At 50.0% G+C, this 23,717-nt stretch overlaps 1 pseudogene; it reads left to right on the top strand.

Moving 5' to 3' along the window:
* Nucleotides 1–15,169: 15,169 nt before the first annotated feature.
* Nucleotides 15,170–21,247, top strand: LOC109735014 (uncharacterized; annotated as a pseudogene).
* The last annotated feature ends 2,470 nt before the right edge of the window (nt 21,248–23,717 follow it).

The raw sequence follows: 23,717 nt of genomic DNA, 5'->3' as shown, positions 1-23,717 counted from the left end.
CAGGACTACTGGGGATTCTGTGCTGCAGAAAGGTATTCTCTCGCCGTCTCCTCCGCTTCCGGCTCTTTCTCATTCGTCGAGTCTGCCACCCATAGCCCTGTCATTGCAACCCACCCCTGCTCCTCCACCCCTGACCGTCCCCAAGCTGCGCACTAGGGTGGCAATGGCGAACTTCCCTGCTGTGCCTTTCCGTTTTGTGCCGGAGGGAGCTGCGCTCGAGCGGGGGCCGGACCACCGGCTGCAGAGGAACACCATAGTCGTGGATGACCCTCCGTTGAGCCACGATAGGTATGCTATTGTCACTGTTACCCCCGCAATTCCAGATCATCGCAAGGAGTTAGTGCTGCAAGATGTGCTTAGTATTCTTCGAGACGATTTTCATCTGCGTATCCCTGATGCCTTTGTTTATCCGATTGGAGTTGGCATGGTTGCTTTTGAGGATGTTTTTATCCAGGATGAGTATATTAGACAGAGCCCTCATCAACTGGATCCTGTGGATGAAAGTATGACATTTTCTCTTGTTCCGCATGATGAGGGGGAAAATATGCGGTTGTGTCCGTTTCAGTATGTGGCCTGGATACTATTTCTTGCTTTCCCCATGGATTACCAAACAGAGCATTATATCAATAAAGCAGTATCCTGTTTTGGCAAACTTGAGCTTTGGCACAGACCTGGACAGAGCAAAGAGAGAGTGTTGGTGCGTGCCATCGTCAGTGATATTGCTCTGGTTCCACATAGTCTGATTGTTAGGAGGTCCAGTCATCTGCCAGGGATGGGGCGCTCGTGGTCGGTGCCAGTTTATATTTTGAATGGTCGTGACACGCTGCCTAGATTAGTTGGTAATGAGGATGCCCCCCCCCCCCGCCCATGAATGCTTCGCCACACCCATACGAGCTGTCGTTCCTGTCTGCAGCTCAGCAGTGGCAGCTTGACCATCAGCAATGGATTCAACAGCAGGTACATGAAGCTTGGGACCAGGGGCTTCCACAGCAGCAGCACGAACAGTTGCAAGAGAATGGTTGGGGAGTTTGGCCTGCTGTACCACCACCATACCGAGGCTTTAGTTTCAGAACCTATTTCCAGTACACTGGTAACTCTCTGATGGATGGCGTGGAGCACGACAGTAATTTTTCTGATGATCCGCAGGATGAATGGTCTATGTACTCCGATATTTCTGAGGCGGCAGATAACTTTGTTCGAGGTGTTGACACCCCAGGGATGCAGTTTGTTCGTGCTTCTGGCTTTGAGAGGTCTGTGGTTGTTGACCCTTTTGCTTCTCTGCTGGACATCTTTGGTCTCATCTACGCCGGTCTCTGGACCCCTAGGCTCTGCAATGATAGCCCTCCACCCAGCTCTTTTGGTGCCTTTCAGTTCCCTCTCAATCCGCTCAACTTGTTTGCGATTGTGGGCAATGCTATGGTCCATACCTGGACTCAATGCTGCACTGATCTCAGGAGGGAGGACTGTATCTGGACCAGACTCCCAAAAGCTCTCTTTCTGGATAATGGGACCTATACTATCTGCATTTCTGTTGAGCCTGCTGGGTCGGAGTACATTCCACCATCTGCTCTTTCTGGGAGTGGGAGCAGCGGGAATGTTGGTTTGGTCTTTGCTGGAGATGCTGACAGTGGGTCTGACCGTGTTGGCAAAATGCTTCTGGAGGAGCCTGGTCATGTGGACACCACCCACCTACGCCGCAGTACTCGCTCCACCCGTTATGATGGGTTTCGTGTCACTCAGCCTTCTGATCTCAAATGAGGCATGTCCAAGGTGAAACCTCGGAAAACTCCGGTTGTCACTCGCAACTTGTCTGCTACGGCCCCGCCTGGTCCTCCTGTTATTTTGGATGGCAGTTTGGAGTCTGTCCCTGCTCCTACACCAATCTCCGTTCTTCAGGAGATTGGCATTGTTCGATGTGGAGTGTCGCCTGAAGATCTCACTGCTGAGAAGCTGATGGTCGCTCCGCCAGCTTCATCCTCTCCCAACGATGCCGCAAACTAGGAGGTGGAATATCCTTTGCTGGAATGTCCGTGGACTTAACGCGGACAAAAAACATCTTGCTATTCGTAATGCTATTGATATAAGTGGTTGTGATGTATTATGTCTGCAAGAAACTAAGCGTGAGAACTTCGATAGGGCTTTTGTTAAAACTATTTGTCCCAAAAGACTCGATATGTTTGCTTTTATTCCCTCTCATGGGGCATCGGGTGGTCTGTTTACTGCTTGGAATTCCTCTGTTTTCTCTGGTATGGTTTTCCTTGAGGAATCTTTTGCCCTTGGAACTAAATTCACTTCGTTACACTCCAATGCTGTCTGGACTCTAATCAATGTTTATGGCCCATGTGATGGTATTGATCGTTCTACCTTTACGGCGTGGCTGTTCAGTATGCACATTCCAATCTCTGATGATTGGATCTTGGCTGGTGATTTTAATTACTGTCGAGCACCTGATAACAGAACTAGGTCGGGTGGCAACTCCAATGATATGTTGATCTTCAATGATTTTATTCGCACCCAGTCTTTAGTGGAACTACCCATCAAGGGTAGGATGTACACGTGGAGTAATATGCAAAATGACCCCTTGCTCGTGCAGTTGGATTGGTTCTTCTCCTCGGTGCATTGGACTTCTTCATATCCTAATACCACTGTCTCGCCCTTGGGTAAACCTGTCTCAGATCACGTCCCCTGCGTCATTGGCATAGACTCGTGTATCCCTAAGAGCAAAGTGTTTCGCTTTGAGAACTACTGGATACATCTTTCAGGGTTTCATGACACTGTGCAACGCTCTTGGAACCAACCCTGCTATGCGGCTAACTCCGCGGCTCTGATCTGTAGAAAACTGAAGAAGTTGCGTTACGCCTTAAAATCCTGGAGCAGGAAACTCTCAAGATTATCCATTCTCATTGACAATTCTAATGAGTCTCTTCTGAACTTGGATACGTTAGAGGATAAAAGACCTCTTACTACTCCAGAAACCAACTTCAGAATTATTCTCAAAGCGCACCTCCTCAAGTTACTGGAGTATAAACGTATGTATTGGCAGAAAAGATGTACTATCCGGAGATTTCAAGTTGGGGATGGTAACACGAAATACTTTCATGCAGTGGCCACAGAGCGATACCGTAAGAACTCAATATCCACACTTAAACTTGATGATGGTACGCTCATTGAGGATCACATAGGTAAGGCATCCTTGCTGTTTTCTTCCTATAGACAGCGTTTGGGCTCCTCTGACCCCCCCAAACATGTGCTTTGACTTACCTCAAATCATTAAGAAAGTGGAGGGCCTTGATGATTTGACAGTTCCTTTCACCACTGATGAAATTGATCTAGTGGTCAAAGAGATGCCGCTGGATAGAGCACCAGGGCCAGATGGATTTAACGGTTGCTTCATGAAGTCATGTTGGAATATTATAAAACAGGACTTTTATCAGCTTGTCATGGATTTCTATGAGGGGGACCTAGACCTTGACAGCATTAATACTGGGTTCATTACTTTGATTCCTAAATGCCAATCCCCAGAAACAGTCAATGATTACCGCCCAATCACACTTCTAAACTGTTGTCTGAAGATCATTACCAAATTGCTTGCGAATCGTCTTCAGAGGGTCATCTTGCGCATTATCCATACAAACCAATACGGGTTCCTTAAGAGCAGATCGATTCAGGATTGCTTAGCTTGGGCGTTCGAGTACACTCATCAGTGTTAGGCGTCGGGGAGAAAGGTCTTGCTGCTAAAACTGGACTTCGCCAAAGCGTTTGATACTATTGAACATGCCCCTATGATAGAGATCATGAGAGCGATGGGGTTTAATGAGAAGTGGCTACAATGGATTGCTTGTATCTTCCAGTCAGGTAAATCCTCGGTCCTTCTAAATGGCACACCAGGAAGGCAGTTCTCTTGCAAACGGGGAGTACGCCAAGGGGATCCTCTTTCACCGCTCATATTTGTCCTAGCGGCTGATCTGTTGCAGTCTGCCATCAACCATGCCTTCCGTGAGGGGATACTTCAGAAACCAATCCCGTCAGCTGAGACAAACTACCCGGTAATCCAGTATGCAGACGACACGATTGTCTTTCTACCAGCTGTGAAAGAGAGCAGGTTGAGGCTCTGAAAAAACTCCTGGTTGACTATGTTGCGTCCATTGGGTTACGACTCAATTTTCAGAAATCAACCTTGATTCCGATTAATGTTACACAAGCGGAAGCACTGGATTTTGCAGACATGTTCGGTTGTGTTGTGGGGAAAATGCCATTCACATATTTAGGGCTCCCGCTTGGGACTACTAAACCCACAATAATGGATTTCATGCCTCTTGTGACATCCGTCGAGAGAAGAGTCTCTGTGGCTGCCAACCTGCTAGACTACGGATCAAAACTCACCTATGTTAATTCAGTGGTGTCATCACTTCTGGTGTATGCCATGTGTTCACTCAGAATCCCTCCTAAGATAGTGGAACACCTGGATAAAATCCGTAGGCAATGCTTCTGGAGCAGGAAGACGGAGGATGGGACAAAAAGCACCTCTCTTGCCTCTTGGGAGCTTGTCTGCCGCCCCAAGGCTGTAGGGGGACTTGGGATTGTGGACCTTAAACTTCAGAATCAAGGCCTTTTGCTCAAACAGCTACACAAGTTTTACAACAAACTAGATATGCCATGGGTGAACCTGATATGGAGTGCATACTACTCAGCTGCTGTACCGCATGCCTCGGAACCTTGTGGCTCCTTCTGGTGGCGGGATCTCATGCAATTATCAGACATCTTCAGGGGAGTGACTAAGATCAAAGTTGGGAACGGTAGTACAGCCTTGTTCTGGAAGGATCTTTGGAGTGATCAACCACTGGAGACCGCATGCCCGAGGGCTTTTTCATTTGCGAGAGCTGAGGATGTGTCACTACAGACTTTGCTGAGATCTAGCACCATTGGAGAGGCTTTTCACATACCTTTCTCTCCTCAGGCAAGAGCAGAAGTTGAAGAGATTCAGGCTCTAACTGTGGGGATTAATCCTGACACTGACACAAATGACAAATGGTGTTGTGTCTGGGATGCTAGAGAACTAGGAGCTTTCAAATCAAGTGATTACTATAAGTTCTGCTTTAAAGAGGTGATTGTGGATGCAGTTTTTCCTTGGATTTGGAAATCCAAATGCACGAACAAATGGAAAGTCTTTGCTTGGCTACTGTTTGCTGATCGTCTGAATACTCGAAACATGTTGAGGAGAAGGCAGTATAAACTGGAAGGTGATGTGTACACCTGTCTGCTTTGTGACACGCCCCCGGAGGAAACAGTGACCCACCTATTCTTCCACTGCCCATTTGCAACTGAATGTTGGACTGCGATTGGAATGCATTGGCATGATTCCCAATGCAGGCTGGAACTCATCCATGAGGGAAGAAGATCCTGGGGGGTCCATTATTCATGGAAATTTTCATCATAGCAGCTTGGGGGGTGTGGAAAGAGAGGAATAATAAACATTTTAGAAATGTGATGCCATCAATGGAATCCTGGAGAGGCAGGTTCAAAGATGATATGTCCATGATGGTACACCGCACTAAAATCTCTCTCCACCCCTTCATCAGAGAATTGGTGGGCACCCTCTGATCTCTACCACCCCCTAGCTTGTTTCTTTCTAGTAGGTTTTGATACCTCCTTGCTCCACCTAGTTTGTATTGTACTACTCATCTACATACCTTGTAACTATGGGGCCCCACCTCCCCTGATCCTGGTGTTGCACTAATTTAAAAGTCAGTAGGAGCCTCTCCTACTGTCAGAGTTCTCAAAAAAAAGTTTGCGTTCCTTACGCGGTCGGGTGATTTATGGGACCCCCTTGACAGTTCGCCTTGAATAAAACTCCTCCAGCAAGGCTCAACCTTGGTTTTACCATTTGCCACCTAAGCCTTTCCCCCGGGTTTTCGCGAGCCCGAGGGTCATCTTATTTTAACCCCCCCGGGCCAGTGGTCCTTCGAGTGTTGGTCCGAACCGAGCAGCCTGCGGGGCCACCTCGGGGAAACTCGAGGTCTGGTTTTACTCGTAGCTTGACTTATCCGGTGTGCCCTGAGAACGAGATATGTGCAGCTCCTATCGGGATTTGTCGGCACATTCGGGCGGCTTTGCTGGTCTTGTTTTACCATTGTCTAAATGTCTTGTAAACCGGGATTCCGAGACTGATCAGGTCTTTCCGGGAGAAGGTTTATCCTTCGTTGACCGTGAGAGCTTATGATGGGCTAAGTTGGGACACCCCTGCAGGGTATTATCTTTCGAAAGCCGTGCCCGCGGTTATGAGGCAGATGGGAATTTGTTAATGTCCGGTTGTAGAGAACTTGTCACTTGACCCAATTAAAATACATCAACTGTGTGAGTAGCCGTGATGGTCTCTTCTCGGCGGAGTCCGGGAAGTGAACACGGCTTGAGTTATGAATGGCGTAAGTAGGAGTTTAGGATCACTTCTTGGTCATTGCTAGATGACGTCCGTTCCGTTGCTTCTCTTCTCGCTCTCTTTTGCGTATGTTAGCCACCATATATGCTTATTGCCGCTGCAGCTCCACCTCATTACACCATCCTTTCCTATAAGCTTAAATAGTCTTGATCTCGCGGGTGTGAGATTGCTGAGTCCTCGTGACTCACAGATTCTACCAAAACAGTTGCAGGTGCCGACGATGCCAGTGCAGATGATGGGATCGATCTCAAGTGGGAGTTTGATGAGGAACGTGGTCGTTACTATGTGTCTTTTCCTGATGATCAGTAGTGGAGCCCAGTTGGGACGATCGGGGATCTAGCATTTGGGGTTATCTTATTTTCATCTGGATCTTGACCGTAGTCGGTCTATATGTTTGTATTTTGGATGATGTATGAATTATATTCATGTATTGTGTGAAGTGGCGATTGTAAGCCAACTCTTTATCCCATTCTTGTTCATTACATGGGATTGTGTGAAGATGACCCTTCTTGCGACAAAACCACTATCCGGTTATGCCTCTAAGTCGTGCCTCGACACGTGGGAGATATAGCCGCATCGTGGGCGTTACAACCATCCTAGCATGCTGAGGAGTTGCTTGAGCTTTGTTGTGACCACTCTTCCATGCTCGCTTGCTATGCTTAGAGTTGTGTCTGGTCTGATCCATCTGGGTGATGAATTGGAATGATCATGTCCTAATGATGAGACTTAAGTGTCTTGACCCGTTTTGGTCAAGTTGGTGATGAGAGGCCGTGTTGGAAAACATGGTGGATTGTCTGGTGATACGGCTCACAGGAATTGAGTTATGTGCTTATATGAGTCTACCTTGCGGTTACACGGACATTTGCGGTCAAGTGTGCGGGCAGGTGACGCATGACGCGTGTGTTCGGGTGACACACGACATGGCACAGTGTTCGGACTGGACGTAGATATGTGTTCCAAGAGGGAACGTTGTTGATGGGACGGGGACGGGTTCCTTTGAGTCAGGGTTAACATCATCTATTCGAATGGCCGCGTCCGCGGTAAAGGACTACTTGGTTGCTTATACAGTTCATAGACAAGTGAAAGTGGATACTCTAAAATGCGCAAGATAAGCATGAGTGCTATGGATGGCGTTCTCATAGGGAGATGGGAGCGGATCCATAGTGGTGTATTGATTTGGTGAATATGTGGACTCGTGTGCCCCACCCCAAAAGAGTTACTTGCATATGTAGTTCAGGATAGCCACTGAGTCAAAGCTGGCTTGCTGCAGTTAAACTCCACCACCCCCTTTGTGGATACTGATGCATATGTAGCTAGTTCTGATATAAGTCTTGCTGGGTACATTTGTACTCACGTTTGCTTAACTTATGATTTTGCAGAGAGACTTCAGTCTCACTAGTAGTCCCGCGTGGACTTCGACATTTAGCTTGTTACCTCAACTACGATCTTGTGCCCTCGGCAGGGTCTTGTAGATAGTCAGGCTTCTCAGCCTTTTTCATTTGTAGTTGTCTGTACTCAGACAAGTTAAGCTTCCGCATGTGCTTATTGCTTGTATGACTTGAATGCTGGGTCATCAGACCCATGTTTGTAATATCTGGCTCCTCGGAGCCTAATGAATAAATACTTTGAGTCATAGAGTTTTGTTGTGATGCCATGTTGTATTTGCACATATCAAGCATATTGTGTGTATGTTAATGAAATGCTTGGTATGTGTGGGATCCGACAACCTAGTTGTTTATTCTTGGTAGCCTCTCTTACCCGTAAATGTCTCCTAGTGCTTCCACTGAGCCATGGTAGCTTGCTACAGCTCCGGAACACTTAGGCTGGCCAGCATGTGTCCTTCTTTGTTCCTGTGTATGTCCCTTCGGGGAAATGTTACACGTTGTTCCTTTAAGTCCTTGTAGCTTGCTACGACTTGGGTTCATACTGTCGGCATCCTGGGAATGGGGTTCCCCAGACTTGCCTGCCTGCGGCCCACAGCGTGGCTCCACCAGCGGCCCTGTACGGCCCGTCTTCACTAGCAAACGCTCAAGACCCTCGCAAGGGGCCAGGCCTCGTGAGGCGGATGACACAAGACCTCCTCGGGGCGGCCTCACCAGCCTGGCTCATGAGGAGCGGAGAGATCAAGGCAAGGGGTACCTCGCGAGGTTCCTGTGACGTAAGCCATGACGATCGGGACCAGGCGGGCGCCAACGCGCACAGTGTCCTCGTTTCCTCTTTGGTGTTAAAGAGGCAAGCGTAGGCGAGGAGTCCCGAGGCATCAGGCAAAGGTTGCCATATCGGTGCAACGAGACCAAGACCAGCAGGACGGCAGGATGGAGGTCACCATGAAGCCCAAGACGGCGTCACCACCAGAGCCTTTGGCAGGCGAAGACCACATTTAGTCAGGATAACTTGTACTAGTTGTCTCCCTTCAAAATTGGCCATTGTGGGATCCCTTCCTACCTACATTTGGGAAGAGGACCAGGGCCTCCATAAATAGGACCAGGGCCTCTTTTGGTGCATCCACCATGTATATGTCATACGAGGAAGTGGCCATCCATCGTCTGGTAAACGGCGAATTTTGGGCCTCTTCTTCTCCGGCATCGTCGTCCATATCATCGATGTCTACGGAGCCGTAATCGAGCGTGTCGGTTAAGTCCTCGACAGTGGCTATGAAGTGGGCGGTGGGTGGGAGACGAATTCCTCCGTCATCAGCCTCTAGTTCGAACCGGATATAATTCGGCTGTGAGTCCCCTGCTAAGGATAGATTTTTTTAATGAGTTTAGCACGTCGCCCAAGGGCGAGTGCTGGAAGATGTCCGCAGAGCTTAATTCAACGATCGATGACCGATCAAGCTCGACGTACGCGGACGCACAAGGTTTGGAACCTGTAGCCGGAGACGAGTCCATGGTTCCAGTGACACAGATGTCACTTGAAGTTAGGTCTGCGTGCGGCTCCAACGCCACTGAGTCTGTGGCTTCCGTGGCAGGGTTGAGCTTCCCGTCCTCGGATGGCGCGATCTGCTCCGGATCTAAGGCCAGAGTAGTTACAGGCGTTATTTCCTGGGTGTGGTCCGATGATAGATTTATGTCATGTTCATCATGGTGGCAGGGAGCGGCTGCCGTGGTCTCAAATCCGTCGAAGATCAAGTCTCCGCGGATGTCCGCGATGTAGTTCAATCTTGCAAATCTGACCTGATGGCCAGGGGTGTAGCTTTCGATCTGCTCCAGATGGCCAAGCGAGTTGGCCCGCAGTGCGAAGCCGCCGAATACGAAGATTTGTCCAGGGGGAAGACTTCCCTTTGGACAGCATCGTTATAGATGATCGAAGGAGCCATGAAACCTTTTGACGACGGCACAGTGGAACTCTCTATGAAAGCACTAATGTCGGTGTCAAAACCGGCGGATCTCGGGTAGGGGGTCCCGAACTGTGCGTCTAAGGTCGATGGTAGTAGGAGACGGGGGACACAATGTTTACCCAGGTTCGGGCCCTCTCTATGGAGGTAATACCCTACTTCCTGCTTGATTGATCTTGATGAATATGAGTATTACAAGAGTTGATCTACCACGAGACCGTAATGGCTAAAACCCTAGAAGTCTAGCCCATATGACTATGATTATGATTGTCCGCCTCTACAGACCTAGCCCTCCGGTTTATATAGACACCGGAGGGAACTAGGGTCACATAAAGTCAGTTACAGAGAAAGGAATCTTCATATTTGGTCGCCAAGCTTGCCTTCCATTCTAAGGAGAGTCCTATCCGGACACGGGTAGAGTCTTCAGTCTTTGTATCTTCACAGCCCATCAGTCCGGCCCATGGCTAACAGGTCGGACGCCCGAGGACCCCTTAGTCCAGGACTCCCTCAGTGTCTGCACTAGGAAATGAAATTCTAAAGTGATGATTTGTTTATCTTAACTGTATGATTGCTGGACATGACAACATTGTCTTGTTTGTATCCTGTTTGAGCAGAAGAAGAAGCACAACCAACTGAAGACCGTGCTATGCGGGCGGTGCAAGCTGCTGTCGCATGGGCTCATTCTCCTCGGCGGCTGTTCAGAGTCCATCGTGGTGCCAAGCACGGCAAGGAGGCTGCACAGATCATCTGCTAGTCGTGGGCACCAAGTGAATCCGAAGCACGCCCTGACTCTCGCTGTTGTGATCCATTTCCTTCGATGGTTTCCTCTAAGTGGCACTGTACGAAAGGTGTTTGACAAAATGACCAAGTAAGGTAAGAGTGGCTTTCATAGTTCTAGTACTACTTGGTGTTTTTGTTTCTCTCTGTAATGTACTAATTTGAGTCTAACATTTCCCTAAAGAAAGAAAGCTTCAACTTCACCGTGGCACTCACCACTAACTACCTATCTTGTCCTGTCATGTACCTGAAAAATACCAAACTAAAAGGCATTGTTGTTGCCCGAACAGAGTAGCCCCTCCTCTGTTTTTGCAACGCTACCATCGGGCCTTCACTTATCCCATCTGAGCCATCCACTAACTGAACTTAACTCAGCCGCGATGTGCTTCCATTCTTCAGAGTACCACCTTTCTTCAGTGAAGCTTTGGATATGGTCTCTCTTGACAGCAAGTAACCCAGGTTCATGCATTCTGTGTCTGCATTTGCATTACAGCCATCATTCTGTAATTCCAGTTTGATGGCATCAACTCCGACATCGGCGACGTAGCCATCAGTCTTCACTTATCCCATCCAGGCCATCTGCAAACTGAACTTAAGTGAGTCGCGCTGTGCTTCGGTTCTTTAGTGTACCATTCTTCAGTGAAGCTTTGGCAGCAGGTAACCCAGGTTCAATAAACAAAGGTTCAAAATTAACGTTTATGAACACACACTATCTTGTCTTGTGATGAACCAAAATCAATGTTTATTGTAATGTAAAAGGATAGTACTGTTGAATTGATGCATGCATGGTTCAACTGTGGCCGTCGTTGTTTTTGGCAGGTTGAGGCTTGGAAGCTACTCTAGATGTTGTCGAGTTGCGAGCATATTTTGGGTAAGCAGCAGCAGAATAGCAGATTCAGCAGAATAGCATATTTTCTTGAGTTACTCGATGAAATTTACAGGAGAGAGAGAGAGAGGCCGCGATCGACCACAACAATGACACTGTTCACAGGTGCGTAACAACTTGCTTGCCTTAACTATCTTCCTATTTTTCCGCTTGTAGATTATTGTAGTTTGTGGATGCATAGTTTGTAGCATGTCCGGCTCCTGGCCTCACCGGACATGCACAATATATCATCTTCATATTGTCTACCAAATGGTAGGAAAATATGTATCCATAGGGAAATTTTACTGCCTGGTGGTTGTTAAGAAGCCGTAGAAGTTTTTTTAAGAAAACCCTCAGGGGAGAAATGGTAGTCATTTGCAAGTTGACTATGCGTAAGTTCCAGACATGCTGTGTCCATGTTTTATCTTCCTAGGTGGTCTTGTCTCATCAAACTTTTGATGTAAAATGCCCTCATATGAAACACCTATGCATGCTTACAAACTGTAGCAGTTTCTAGCTTTTTATAGTGAGCCGATAAGCAACAGTACCATATCCCTAATGCTTTCCATGCCAATTATTTTACGTGTGGCTTTAAAGCTTTATTTTAACCTTCTTGCAGTAATGGATAATTACAAGAACGTTCCTCAATTCCTCTATGACTTAAGCCCATCTCAGATGGAAATGTTTACGACTGATGACAACCCTTATAATCGGCAGTCAAAGAAAGTTACAGAGTTTAGTGAGATTATCCATTACTGAAGTTACATTATTGAAAATAAATGGTGGCATGTGCTATAAGTGACACTCTCAAATTCATTCCAAAGTACTCCAGACTCCAAAGCATGTCCCTTTCATCCATTCAGGTTAGCAGCAATCAAGGCCACGGCATATTTCTTTCCCTTAGAAGTTTAAAGAACCAAAATACTTTGTGACAAATAGTTGATGGTGTGTATGTGTAACACGTGGAGAATATCAATGTAAGACATGATATGAGTTGGTGTAGCAGGTTCATTTGTTTGTAGCTATTACATAGGCGATCTCTTTTTAATAGAAATCACTCACTTTTTTGTTTTCGTATATTTATTCCCGTAGCTACTGTACATCACAACATGCAAGGAAATATATGTCTGCTGAAATTTAATTTAATTTGTTCTTTGCTCTTTACAAAAATCTTGGATTCATAAATGGGAGAAGCACATAAGGGAGAAGAAGATGATTGCAAGGATGGAGAGGGAGCAAATCATTTGGAGGGATAGAATGCCACTGTTTGGTGTTTTTATGCATTTTTGTTTGCTTTCAACTGTGTTTGCACTAGCTGGGAATAAGTGACTAGGCAATAAGTGTAGATGTATGGATATGCTCTAATGCTCCTGGTTTACTATAAATCTTTGATTTGTAATGATGTGTAAGGTTGCTGGTTTATTACAAATCTGGGCTTGTTTTAGTTGTTAGAATTGTATGCATAAAATGGAATTGATGGATTTTATTTTTTTTGTTCCTAATTAGTTAGTAGTAGCGTGGGGGGAAATGGAGCGCTACTAGTATTTAAGATACTAGTAGCGTGTGGTACTATAGACGCGCTACTACTATTTCGTTAGTAGTAGCGTGGGTGCGAAATAGTAGTAGCGCGGGTGACATCCGCGCTACTAGTAAAATTTTAGTAGCAGCATGGGTTTACCCCACGCTACTACTACCTTTTAGCTGTAGCGCGATACTAGTAGCGCGGGTACCCGCGCTACTTGTAGCCAATTTACCCGCGCTACTAGTAGCCTTTTTCCTAGTAGTGCCTCCAGGTTGACGTCCTCCCCAAGTCAACCCCCACACCCCGATAGCCTAGCAGGGCAACCAGAGGAGATGGGGTTGGTCCCCTCCATCCACACCCTCATGGAAAGCCAGGTCCAGCTAAAAGGTAAACTGTCGTCCTGTTAAGCCGAAGTAAAATGGCCGGACTAGGCCATCCAGTCTGTCGGTATCGGGGCAGAGAACCTTGATGCGTGCGGGGCCATCACCCTCAAGAGATCCCACGTAGACCGTCACCATCTTACCCACAGGCTCCAAGATAGTTTCTAGGATATGATCCTTCCTAGCTTCTGCATGTGGTCTGTATACGCGAAGCTAGGCCCGAACGAGCGAGAGAGTCCCCCTCCTCGGATCCACAAGTACTCACGGACAATCACCGTAAGCTTGTTGAGTGGAAACTTGATCCCTTCACTTCTCGTGCAAAGGCGCAACATCTTCGCAGTGGGGAAGGCACTGTGAAGACCAGCTGGGAGATCTCCCGAACCACCCAAGAAAATGAGTTATCGCTCTAATCACCGATGTAGTTGCATAGCTCTGCCATGATGGCATCGATAGTGATCTCGACACTCGGCAACGGCACCTGACTTGGCACCACAGAGATGACCTCCCGGCGGAGCGAAACATGCATGTCCTCGAATTTCAATTTGACATAATAGAAGCCACCCTCCACGGCATGACCCAGAAACTCCAGAGTCATCGACCACCTCGGTCGCGCAACGCACTCGGACCGAAAGTGCCCCCACACGCCAGAATTGAAGCAAAGTTGTGCATCACGAGACCTGGCCTTGGCCCCTCCCCTAGCCATGGTCAGATAGTCTTGGGAGTTTGATGGTAACTTATTGGAAAGGAATGCATAAGCCACAAAACTCTGGGGTCGAGTCATTGCCCGGATTTCTCATGGAAATCGAGGGCTCTGCTGACATGTCAATTTTTCACGTGGTTGTCTCTTCGTGATCGTTGATGGACTTCTGATCGACTGGCACGTCACGCGCTGCCACACCATCTATTGTGGTCCTTCTACGATCATGATCGGAAACGATCAATCATATTCTACTTACCTGCGTTTTGGCCCACCAAATGTGGTTTGTCGTCCTTTTAAGCGTTGGGTAAATCGGACCGGACGCCGACGATGGGTGGCACCATCGTGCAGTGGTGCAACAGCGGAAATGTTGGACGCAGGCAACAGAAGAATCTTTGATCCATCATTACGCTCGTGCTTTGGGAGCTAAGAAAACGCATACACGCCATCATTTTCGATGGAATCATCCCATCAGCATAATTGGTTCTTCAAAGAATTTACCAAGAGGGCCGGGCTTGGTTGGCGGCAGGTCTACTTTGAGAAGTTTTTAGCCGGTTATTTGCTGCGCTTAGTGGGTTCGTGTGGAAGGAAATGTTCTAATCTGAAATGCAGTTTTTTGTGGAATGGAGTTTTCTGAAATGCATTTCAAATTTGGTGACCCATGGCTGTAACTAACTTAACTATGACTGAAGATTTGAAATTTAATTAATGATGACTAGTTGAGAGGATCAGACTACTGGTTAGCTAGTAGACTAGAGGGTATGGTTCAGTTGTAAAGTAAGGAAGGAAGCAACACACCTTCTTTTTTGAAAAGAAGGATTACCCTCGTCCTCTGCATTAAGTGATGCACAAAGCCTTAGCAAGCAAGCAATGTATTCACTTTTTTGGAAAAAAAAGGATTAGCCCGGCCTCTGCATCAAGTGATGCGCAAAGCTATAGCAAGCAAAGCATATGAGTACTACCTTACTGTTGAGCATGCGAACACAAAAAGAAGGCGTGACGGGGAGCTAAGAAAATTCCAAAATCCAACTTAACAATTACCATGGATGTACCATTCCATCCAACTCGATTTCCTTATAATCCACACTCCATCCCTCCGATATCAACCCAGCTCGAAGCGCCCCGCGACATGAGATGAGGGCCGGAGATAGCAGGATGGAGGCGGACCACCACCACCACCAGGACGAGAGGTCGGCTGAGGTGGGTCATCGACGCCATGGGTGGAAGGGGCCGCGGTACGACGACAGGCAGAGGAGCTCCCCATGGGTGTGGATGGCGGTGATCCTGTACACCCTGCTGCTCGTCAGCGTCATCGTGGTGGGCGCCACGATGGTGGCCATGTATCTCATCTACAAGCCCCAGATGCCGTACATGGAGGTGACCAACGCGCAGCTCCTCAGCTCGACTACAGCCCGGCCGACGGCGTCATCAGGGACATATAGTTCAAGTTCGATCTTCTGGCCAAGAACACTGTAAGGGTAGGGATCTATTGATATGTATTATAGTGGCGATTACAAGCACGGTTACACGAATTTGGGGGAAGAACAGTAGCGGAGATGAACTAGGGTTCGAGCCGCCGACGATGCCTTGATCCACTGGATGATCTCCTCTTCGGTCGGGGCGGGATAAGTACTAGGAGGGTACTAGGCTCACTTCATCCACTGTGGGCCGGTGACGAGTGGGTTGGGCCTTCTCTCCCTGGTGGGCCGTGGGGCAGCGACTGGGTCGCTGCCTGTTGGGTCCCTCTCGTCAGCTGTCCGGCTGGTGGGTTGGGAGCGCTGACATCCCCTCCTCCTTGCGACGAGGCTTGCCCCCAAGCCTCAGCTGCTGAGAAGTGAGCTTGCAGAGCTGCTTTATCCTCCCAAATGTCCCCGAAAGCCGCCTCGTCTGACCAGCGCACACGGACCTGCTCGACCATGGCACCATTCTTCTTGCGCCAACGGTGCTGGAGGACTGCAATGGGTATGACCGGTGCATCAGTATGGTGTGGAAGGGTAGAGTTGGACAGCGTACCCGGGCGAAGGCAGTGGCACAATTGAGACACGTGAAAAACTGGGTGAACTTGTGAGTGTGGAGGAAGATCCAGCTTGTATGCAGCGTCATTGATCTTGGCGATGACTTGGTATGCCCCGTAGTATTTGAATGCAAACTTGTGGTTGGCTCGCTGAGCGACAGAGGTTTGAATGTACGGATGAAGCTTCAAGTAAACCGAGTCGCCCACTTCAAAGGTACGAGGCGATCGCCGTTTGTCTTCCTGAGTCTTCATGTCTTGCTGCGCTCTGTTGAGATGCTGTTGAAGTAGGTCTTGTACCACTGCACGCTCGTCCAGCCAAGAATGGAGCGCGGGGATTGTGCATTTAGAGGTAGAAGTGATTCCCCAGTGTCGTGGGTCGTGCCGAAACACCACTTTGAAGGGCGACATTCCAATGCTGGAGTGATGGGAAGAGTTGTACCAGAAATGAGCAAGAGGGATCCAGTGACTCCACCGCGTCGGACAAGCGTGCACAAAGCATCTGAGGTAGGTCTCCACACACTGGTTTATCCTTTCCGTCTGTCCGTCCGTTTGCGGATGGTTTGCTGTGCTCATCCGCAGCTCTGTACCAGCGTACTTGAACAGTTCCCTCCAAAAAAGGCTAGTGAAAACCGGGTCGCGATCAGACACAATGGCTGCTGGGAATCCGTGGATCCTGTACCCGTTGTTCATATAGAGGAGGGCCACTTTTGCTGTCGTGTATGGATGCGTCAGCAGGAGGAAGTGAGCAAACTTGGTGCGCTTGTCCGCGATAACCCAAAGGCATTTGAATTTACCGGACTGAGGCAGGCCTTCCACAAAATTCCATCGTGATCATTTCCCACGGCTGCTGTGGAATGGGTAGTGGCTGGAGCATCCTCGGTGATGCAGCTCTATTTGGTTTAGCCTGCTGACACGTTGGGAAGCACCGAACGTACTGTAGGACATGGGTCTTCATTTTCGGCCATGCAAAGAGGCGACGGACGCGCCTGAACGTCGCTGGGAACCCAGAATGCCCCCCAATCGAGCTATCATGAAAAGCTGCCAGGATGCGCTGTTGAAGTTCGGTCGATCCACCCAGCCAAATTTGTCCTCGGAAACGCAGAATTCCATTCTGTAACGAGAAACGTCCCTTGGGGTCTTCTTTCACTGCCAACTGCTCTAGCAGCCTCTGTGCTTGTGGGTTGCAGTTATAGCTGGCGACGATGTCCTCGAGCCATGAGGGCTGGCAAGAAGTGATGCTGAACAGGAGGTCTTGCGACTGAGCTCTGGATAGGGCGTCAGTGGCAGTGTTCTCTGTGCCCTTTTTGTAACGAATAGTGTACCTCGGTCCTAGTAATTTCGTGAATGCACGCTGTTGCCAAGGCATTGAGAGCCTTTGTTCCTCCAAATGTATCAGGCTTTTCTGATCCGTGTGGATGATGAACTCGCTGTGCTGAAGGTACGGTCGCCATTAGTCCACGGTGACGACAATCGCGAGGTATTCTTTCTTGTAAGTGGACAGACCTTGGTACCTTGGGCTCAGGCTCTTGCTCATGAAGGCGATGGGATGGCCATCCTGTTGCAACACTGCGCCAATTCCTTTGTCGCAGGCATCTGTTTCCACCGTGAATGTTTTGCTGAAATCTGGGAGTGCAAGGACTGGGGCTGTAATCAGTTGTTGCTTGAGCAGCTCAAATGCTTGTGCTGTGTTATCGGTCCAAACGAACGGCACCCCTTTCTTGAGTAAGTTGAATAGAGGCCTGGCTATCACTCCAAACCCACGGACGAAACGGCGATAGTACCCTGCAAGGCCGAGGAATTGGCGCACTTCCTTGGTGTCCTTGGGTGTGTTCCAGGCTTGTACCGCTCGAATTTTGCTAGGCTCCGTGGCTACGCCGTCGCCGCTGATGACGTGACCAAGATAAGATAGCTGTTGTTGGCCGAATTCACACTTCGAGCGCTTGACCTTCCAGTGATCTCTGCGCAACAGCTCTAGGACTGGCCTGAGGTGATCAATGTGTTCTGCCCATGTCTTGCTAAAGACCAATATGTCATCGAAGAACAAGAGGACGCAGTGTCGGAGGACTGGGTGTAATGTTTCTGTCATAGCACCGATGAATGTTGCTGGCCCGCCCACCAATCCAAAAGACAGAACTTTGAATTCATAATGTCCGGAGTGTGTTTGGAATGTCGTCTTGAACTCCTCGCCCTCAGCCAGTCGTGTCTGATGGTACCGGCTCGGAAATCAAGCTTTGAGAACCACCTTGCTTCGTGGAGCTCATCGAGCAACTCTTCTATCATAGGCACCGGGAACTTGCTGATACGAGTCATGGCATTGAGGTGGCGGTAGTCGATGCACAACCGCCAAGTACCGTCCTTCTTCTTGATGAGAATGGCAGGCGAAGAGAAGTTGCTCTGGCTGCGTTGGATCACCCCGGACTTAAGAAACTCTGCCACTTGACGCTCGATCTCTGTCTTATGTTCTGGTTTGTGGCGATAAGGGCGGATGTTGACTGGTTGCGCTCCGGGAACCAGAGGAATGGTATGGTCGCAGGCACGGCGCGGGGGAAGGCCTGAAGGTTCACCAAATACATCCTCGAATTCCACCAGTAGGTGTTGCAGCTCAGGTGGTTCTGTTGAAGTGCCTTTTTCTCCCTCCTCAAGCTGATACAGGACGATGACATGGAACAGGGAGCCTTGGCGGTGCAAATTCTGGAGCTGGACACTGTTGATTACATGACAAGTGTTGGAATTGGCTTTGTGGCCGAACAGGTGAGCTCGTCCCATAGGGGTGGAAACTGAATGTACTTCGCCTTCCAATCGACTGTCATTGGGCTATGTTGCTCCAGCCAGTCCATGCCAAGGATGGCGTCATAAGTGCCCAGAGGAAGTATATTCATATCCGTGACGAAATCGTGGCCTTGAGAGGACCATTGGCAGCCTGGAATTGATGCGGTACAAGTCAGCTCACCTCCATCCGCCACACGAACACGGCACGGTTGCTTGAGAGGAGCGGCTCCGTTCAACTGCTGCGCGAGCTTCTGGTCGATGAAGGACGTAGAACTGCCACTGTCGACAAGCAACAGAACCTCTTGCCCTTGCATAGTGGCGAGAAGTTGGAATGCCTTGGGCGAGACACTGTCGTCCAGCGCCGAGCGTGAGATGGCCATGGCAGTGTCACACGGTGTAGTAGAAGTGCCGCAGTCGTCTTGGTTGTCGTTGGCGCCGAATAGTTCTAGCATTTCCTCGACGACGTGAAGCTGGACTGTAGTCGGGCAGGTGTGGTCGTGCCCCCAGCGCTCTCCGCATTTGAAGCAGAGGCCGCGGGCCCGACGGTAATGGCGCAGCGCCTTCACCTTGGATGTATCTGCGCGCGCTGCATCCGTCCCCCGACGATAGGTGGCCCCTGAGGGTGGAGGGGGGCGCGGAGGAGGCGGTGGGAGTGGCAGCGCCATGCTCGGCCTTGGAGTCGCTTCGGGTGGCCTTGGAATCGCTTCGGGTGGCCGTGTTAATGTGTCGAACGCGCCATCAGCCACTTCCTCTCGTAGCAAGGCGAGGGCGCAAGCCGTGTCCAGGTCCGGTGGCCGCTGGACCAGGACCACCGCCCGGATGTCCTTCCTCAGCCCCTCCATGAATCGAGTGAGAAAATAAAACGGATGTATAGTGTCAGAATAGGAGCTCAAGTGGTTTATGATTAATTCAAATTTCTCAATATAATCAGCGACTGAAGTAGTTTGCCAGACAGTGTAAAACTGTCGGATCAGCATCTAGTGCCGATAACGCCGAATCGCGTACACAGGTGAGCAGTGAAAGAGTTCCAGTAAAAATCAAAGAGGCGTTTTTGGATCGACTGAAGCCAAATTGACGCCGGACCAGAAAAATTCAAAGCCGCCATGGGTACCCAAAAAGAAGGCGCAATCCCAAACATGGTGAAATACTGCTCACAGAGAGTTTTCACAAGTTCGGGTTCTCTCCCGAGAATTATGGAAAAGAGATGGATGGGTGCGCCTGCCCGAGCCCGGTGAGGAGCTGGCTGGCGTGCGCGAACGGGGATAGCGCGGTGGGAGAAGGAGGAGGGTCACACTAACCGTTTGCCGGGAGCGGTGGGGGCATCTGGAACGGCGCCCCCAACGGCCCCCGTGAGATGTTGAACCCGCCGCGGTCATCGGACCCGTGAGGAGTGCGAGCCGCGCCTGCCCCGGCACCAGAATTGATGTCGAGCGTCGCTTGCGGTGGTGGAGCCTGGAGGGCATCCTCACTTGGTGGTGTAGGAGTCGACGGCGCGAGCTGCAGCGCCGTCATGGCCTCGCCTAAATCAGCGCTGCGTCATTCCAGATCTGGCTTCCAGGTGAGGAGGTCGTCGATCTTGGCCGCGGTCACCTGCTGGGCCTTGGTGTTGGCGGCGATGAGGGACTCCCAGCGGTCGAGGAAGGCTTGGATCGACGGATCCATGGCCTCCAGAAGCGAGCGAGCATGGCAAAGGCGTCGGGTTTCCACAAATTGCGCTAGATCCGGGTGGAGGAAGGTGGTGGTCTAGCCTCTGATACCAGATGTAAGGGTAGGGATCTATTGATATTTATTATAGTGGCGATTACAAGCACGGTTACACGAATTTGGGGGAAGAACAGTAGCAGAGATGAACTAGGGTTCGAGCCGCCGACGATGCCTTGATCCACTGGATGATCTCCTCTTCGGTCAGGGCGGGATAAGTACTAGGAGGGTACTGGGCTCACTTCGTCCACTGTGGGCCGGTGACGAGTGGGTTGGGCCTTCTCTCCCTGGTGGGCCGTGGGGCAACGACTGGGTCGCTGCCTGTTGGGTCCCTCTCGGCAGCTGTCCGGCTGGTGCGTGTAGGGTTGGGAGCGCTGACAAACACCAATTCCAAGGTCGACACCTCCTTCTCCAGCTTCAACATCGACGTCAACTTCAACGGCACCACCCTGCTACAGCTGAGCACCGAGACCTTCACTGTCGCCCGGGAGAGCTCCGTCACGCTGCCGTACAGCGGGTAGTCGTGCGGTACGAGGCTGTACCCCGCCGGGATGCAGGCCATGGAGGAGGCGGTCAGGTCCGAGCTGGTGCCGATCACCCTGTCCGGCAAGGCGCGGACGCGGTGGAAGAAGGGCGTCTTCCTCAAGGTCGACTTCTGGACGCGCCTCAATTTCCCCCTCGAGTTCTACTACCGCACCGGCAATGTCGCGCCCATCGACCACGACACCTGCCGCTCCAGGTCGCCGTAGCACGACACAGCCCGGCCGACACCCATCGTCCTCCTCGGGCTCTCCTCCTCTGCTCCGCCCTGATCTGCTCTGCTTAGCCCTCCAATGGCGTATACTCTGCTATTCTATTCATTATAGGTTCATTCGTCTTAGCGACAAGAACGTACGTACATATGAAGCCGTCATCAAGTTGTGCACACGATCTGGGCTGGAAGATTGTAACGTCAAGAGAGAAAATAGAAAATCAATAAAGAGGAGAAACAAGGGCACGACAAGGGCCCTTTGGCTATCAGTTTTGTGTGCTCGTGTGTTTTGATGTGATCGATCCTGTGGGCGAATTTCCAACATGTTGCTCCTGTAGCGCAAACTCCAGTTTCGGCCACAAACGCTGCATCCATGTTCAGCTTTACTATCCCCTGTACGGGGGGAACCCAACGCCTGCTCGGGTTCACGTGGGTCTCGGTTCAGGTGCACTCCCTCCTTTGGGGGTTTTTCCTTCCGACCCCACCTCCATCTCGGCTCCCGTCAATCTGAACTCTTCCTCATACTTTTCTAACAATTGGACTGATGAGCTGATTGACTGTCTACCTTCCCTGCGGATGCAGTCATCCCGAAGATGCGAGCAGCGCCACAAAAGAAGCAGCGCTTTTGCACGCGTGTCCTCATTCTCTGAGTCAAGTAAGACTTGCAGCCAATCCTCCCCAGTATATCTGAACTTATTCTCAGGCGGGAGGACCCAGACTTACCGAAAAAGGCTTTCGCCCCGCTTTATATATAAAGCAAAGATCAACATCATCCGAAACAAACGCACGCCAACACCACACACACCCAAGGCATGATACAAAAGCGCTGAGCGCAGCAACACCACCCTAGCACACTACCACGAAGACATGAAGCCGCATACAATGAATCGTGGACTCCAAAGCAGTACCTTCAGGAAGGATACGACACCGGAGCACCGCCACCGCCCGATCCGAGGATCAGAGTTTCCCCCGGAGCCGCACGACGGGCGGTGAGAGCCGCGACGACGCCTTCAAGAAGGGAATGAGCTTCGCCATTGCCGGTCTGTCCGAAGATAGAGCAGGTTTTCACCCCGGCCAACACTCACTGCCACCGAACGCTACACCCCGGCTACCACGCCTCCCACACGGACATGGTCGCTGTCGGTGTCAAAACCGGTGGATCTCAGGTAGGGGGTCCTGAACTGTGCGTCTAAGGTCGATGGTAACAGGAGACAGGGGACACAATGTTTACCCAGGTTCGGGCCCTCTGTATGGAGGTAATACCCTACTTCCTGCTTGATTGATCTTGATGAATATGAGTATTACAAGAGTTGATCTACCACGAGATCGTAATGGCTAAAACCCTAGAAGTCTAGCCTGTCTGACTATATCTATATCCGGACTAAGCCCTCTAGTTTATATAGACACCGGAGGGGACTAGGGTTGTACAAAGTCAGTTACAGAGAAAGGAATCTTCATATTTGGTCGCCAAGCTTGCCTTCCACGCCAAGGAGAGTCCCATCCGGACACGGGAGAGAGTCTTCGGCCTTGCATCTTCACAGGCCATTAGTCCGGCCCATGTCCAACAGGCCGGACGCCCGAGGACCCCTTAATCCAGGACTCCCTTAGTAGCCCCTGAACCAGGCTTCAATGACGAGGTGTCCGGCGCGCAGATTGTCTTCGGCATTGCAAGGCGGGTTCCCCATTCCGAATACTCCAAGATATTCTTCGGATGAAACGAACGTGTCCGGATCTGGAACACAAGTACCACACACACAGTCATAGAGAGTATAATATTTCACGAGTCTCATCCGCTGACAACTTTTTGCAAGATGACATCACGTTTGCCGGTCATTATTTCGAACCGTTTTCGTCTGCCGTTCCGCGTTTCGAGATGCGGTTTCCATTGGCACGTCTTGTCAAAGCAGAGATCGTGTCCCCTTATTGCGGGATTCTCATCAATACGGGCGTGGGTAATCCAACCGTGCCGTTCGCATAGCCCTTGGGAATAGGCGAGTTTTAAGGCGAGTGGGGAGGCGTTCGATATTCACTGCCTTTATAAGGGGATAAGGACTCCCTTTCTTCACCCACGCCTTCTCTCTTCCTCTGCCCTTCCATTCTTCAGCTCCAGCGCCCAAGTTCTCGTATTTTCCACCTCGAGCAAGCACCCGGCCATGTCCGGATCCGGAGGTCAAGGCAAGTGGATGGCCTCCTCTGTCAAGGAGAAGGACATTACTGAGCTTCGGGCGGCTGGGTATCTGGCGAAGGAAATCGCCCACCGTCTTCCATTAAAGGGGCAAGTCATCCCCTCCCCGAAGCCCAACGAGAGGGTGGTGTTCATCCCCCATTTCGTCTGCGGGTTAGGGTTTCCTCTCCACCCTTCACTACAAAAGAATGACACATCCGTGACATTTTGGGCCGAACGAAATTTTTTTCTGTCATACTTATGACACTTCTATGACAATAATTGTGACAAAACACGGTATCAT

The sequence above is a fragment of the Aegilops tauschii genome, chromosome 7 (genome assembly GCF_002575655.3).
Source record: "Aegilops tauschii subsp. strangulata cultivar AL8/78 chromosome 7, Aet v6.0, whole genome shotgun sequence".
Lineage (NCBI taxonomy): Eukaryota > Viridiplantae > Streptophyta > Magnoliopsida > Poales > Poaceae > Aegilops > Aegilops tauschii.
The sequence above is the reverse complement of the archived record's forward strand: the minus strand, read 5'-3'. Positions and strand labels throughout refer to the sequence as shown.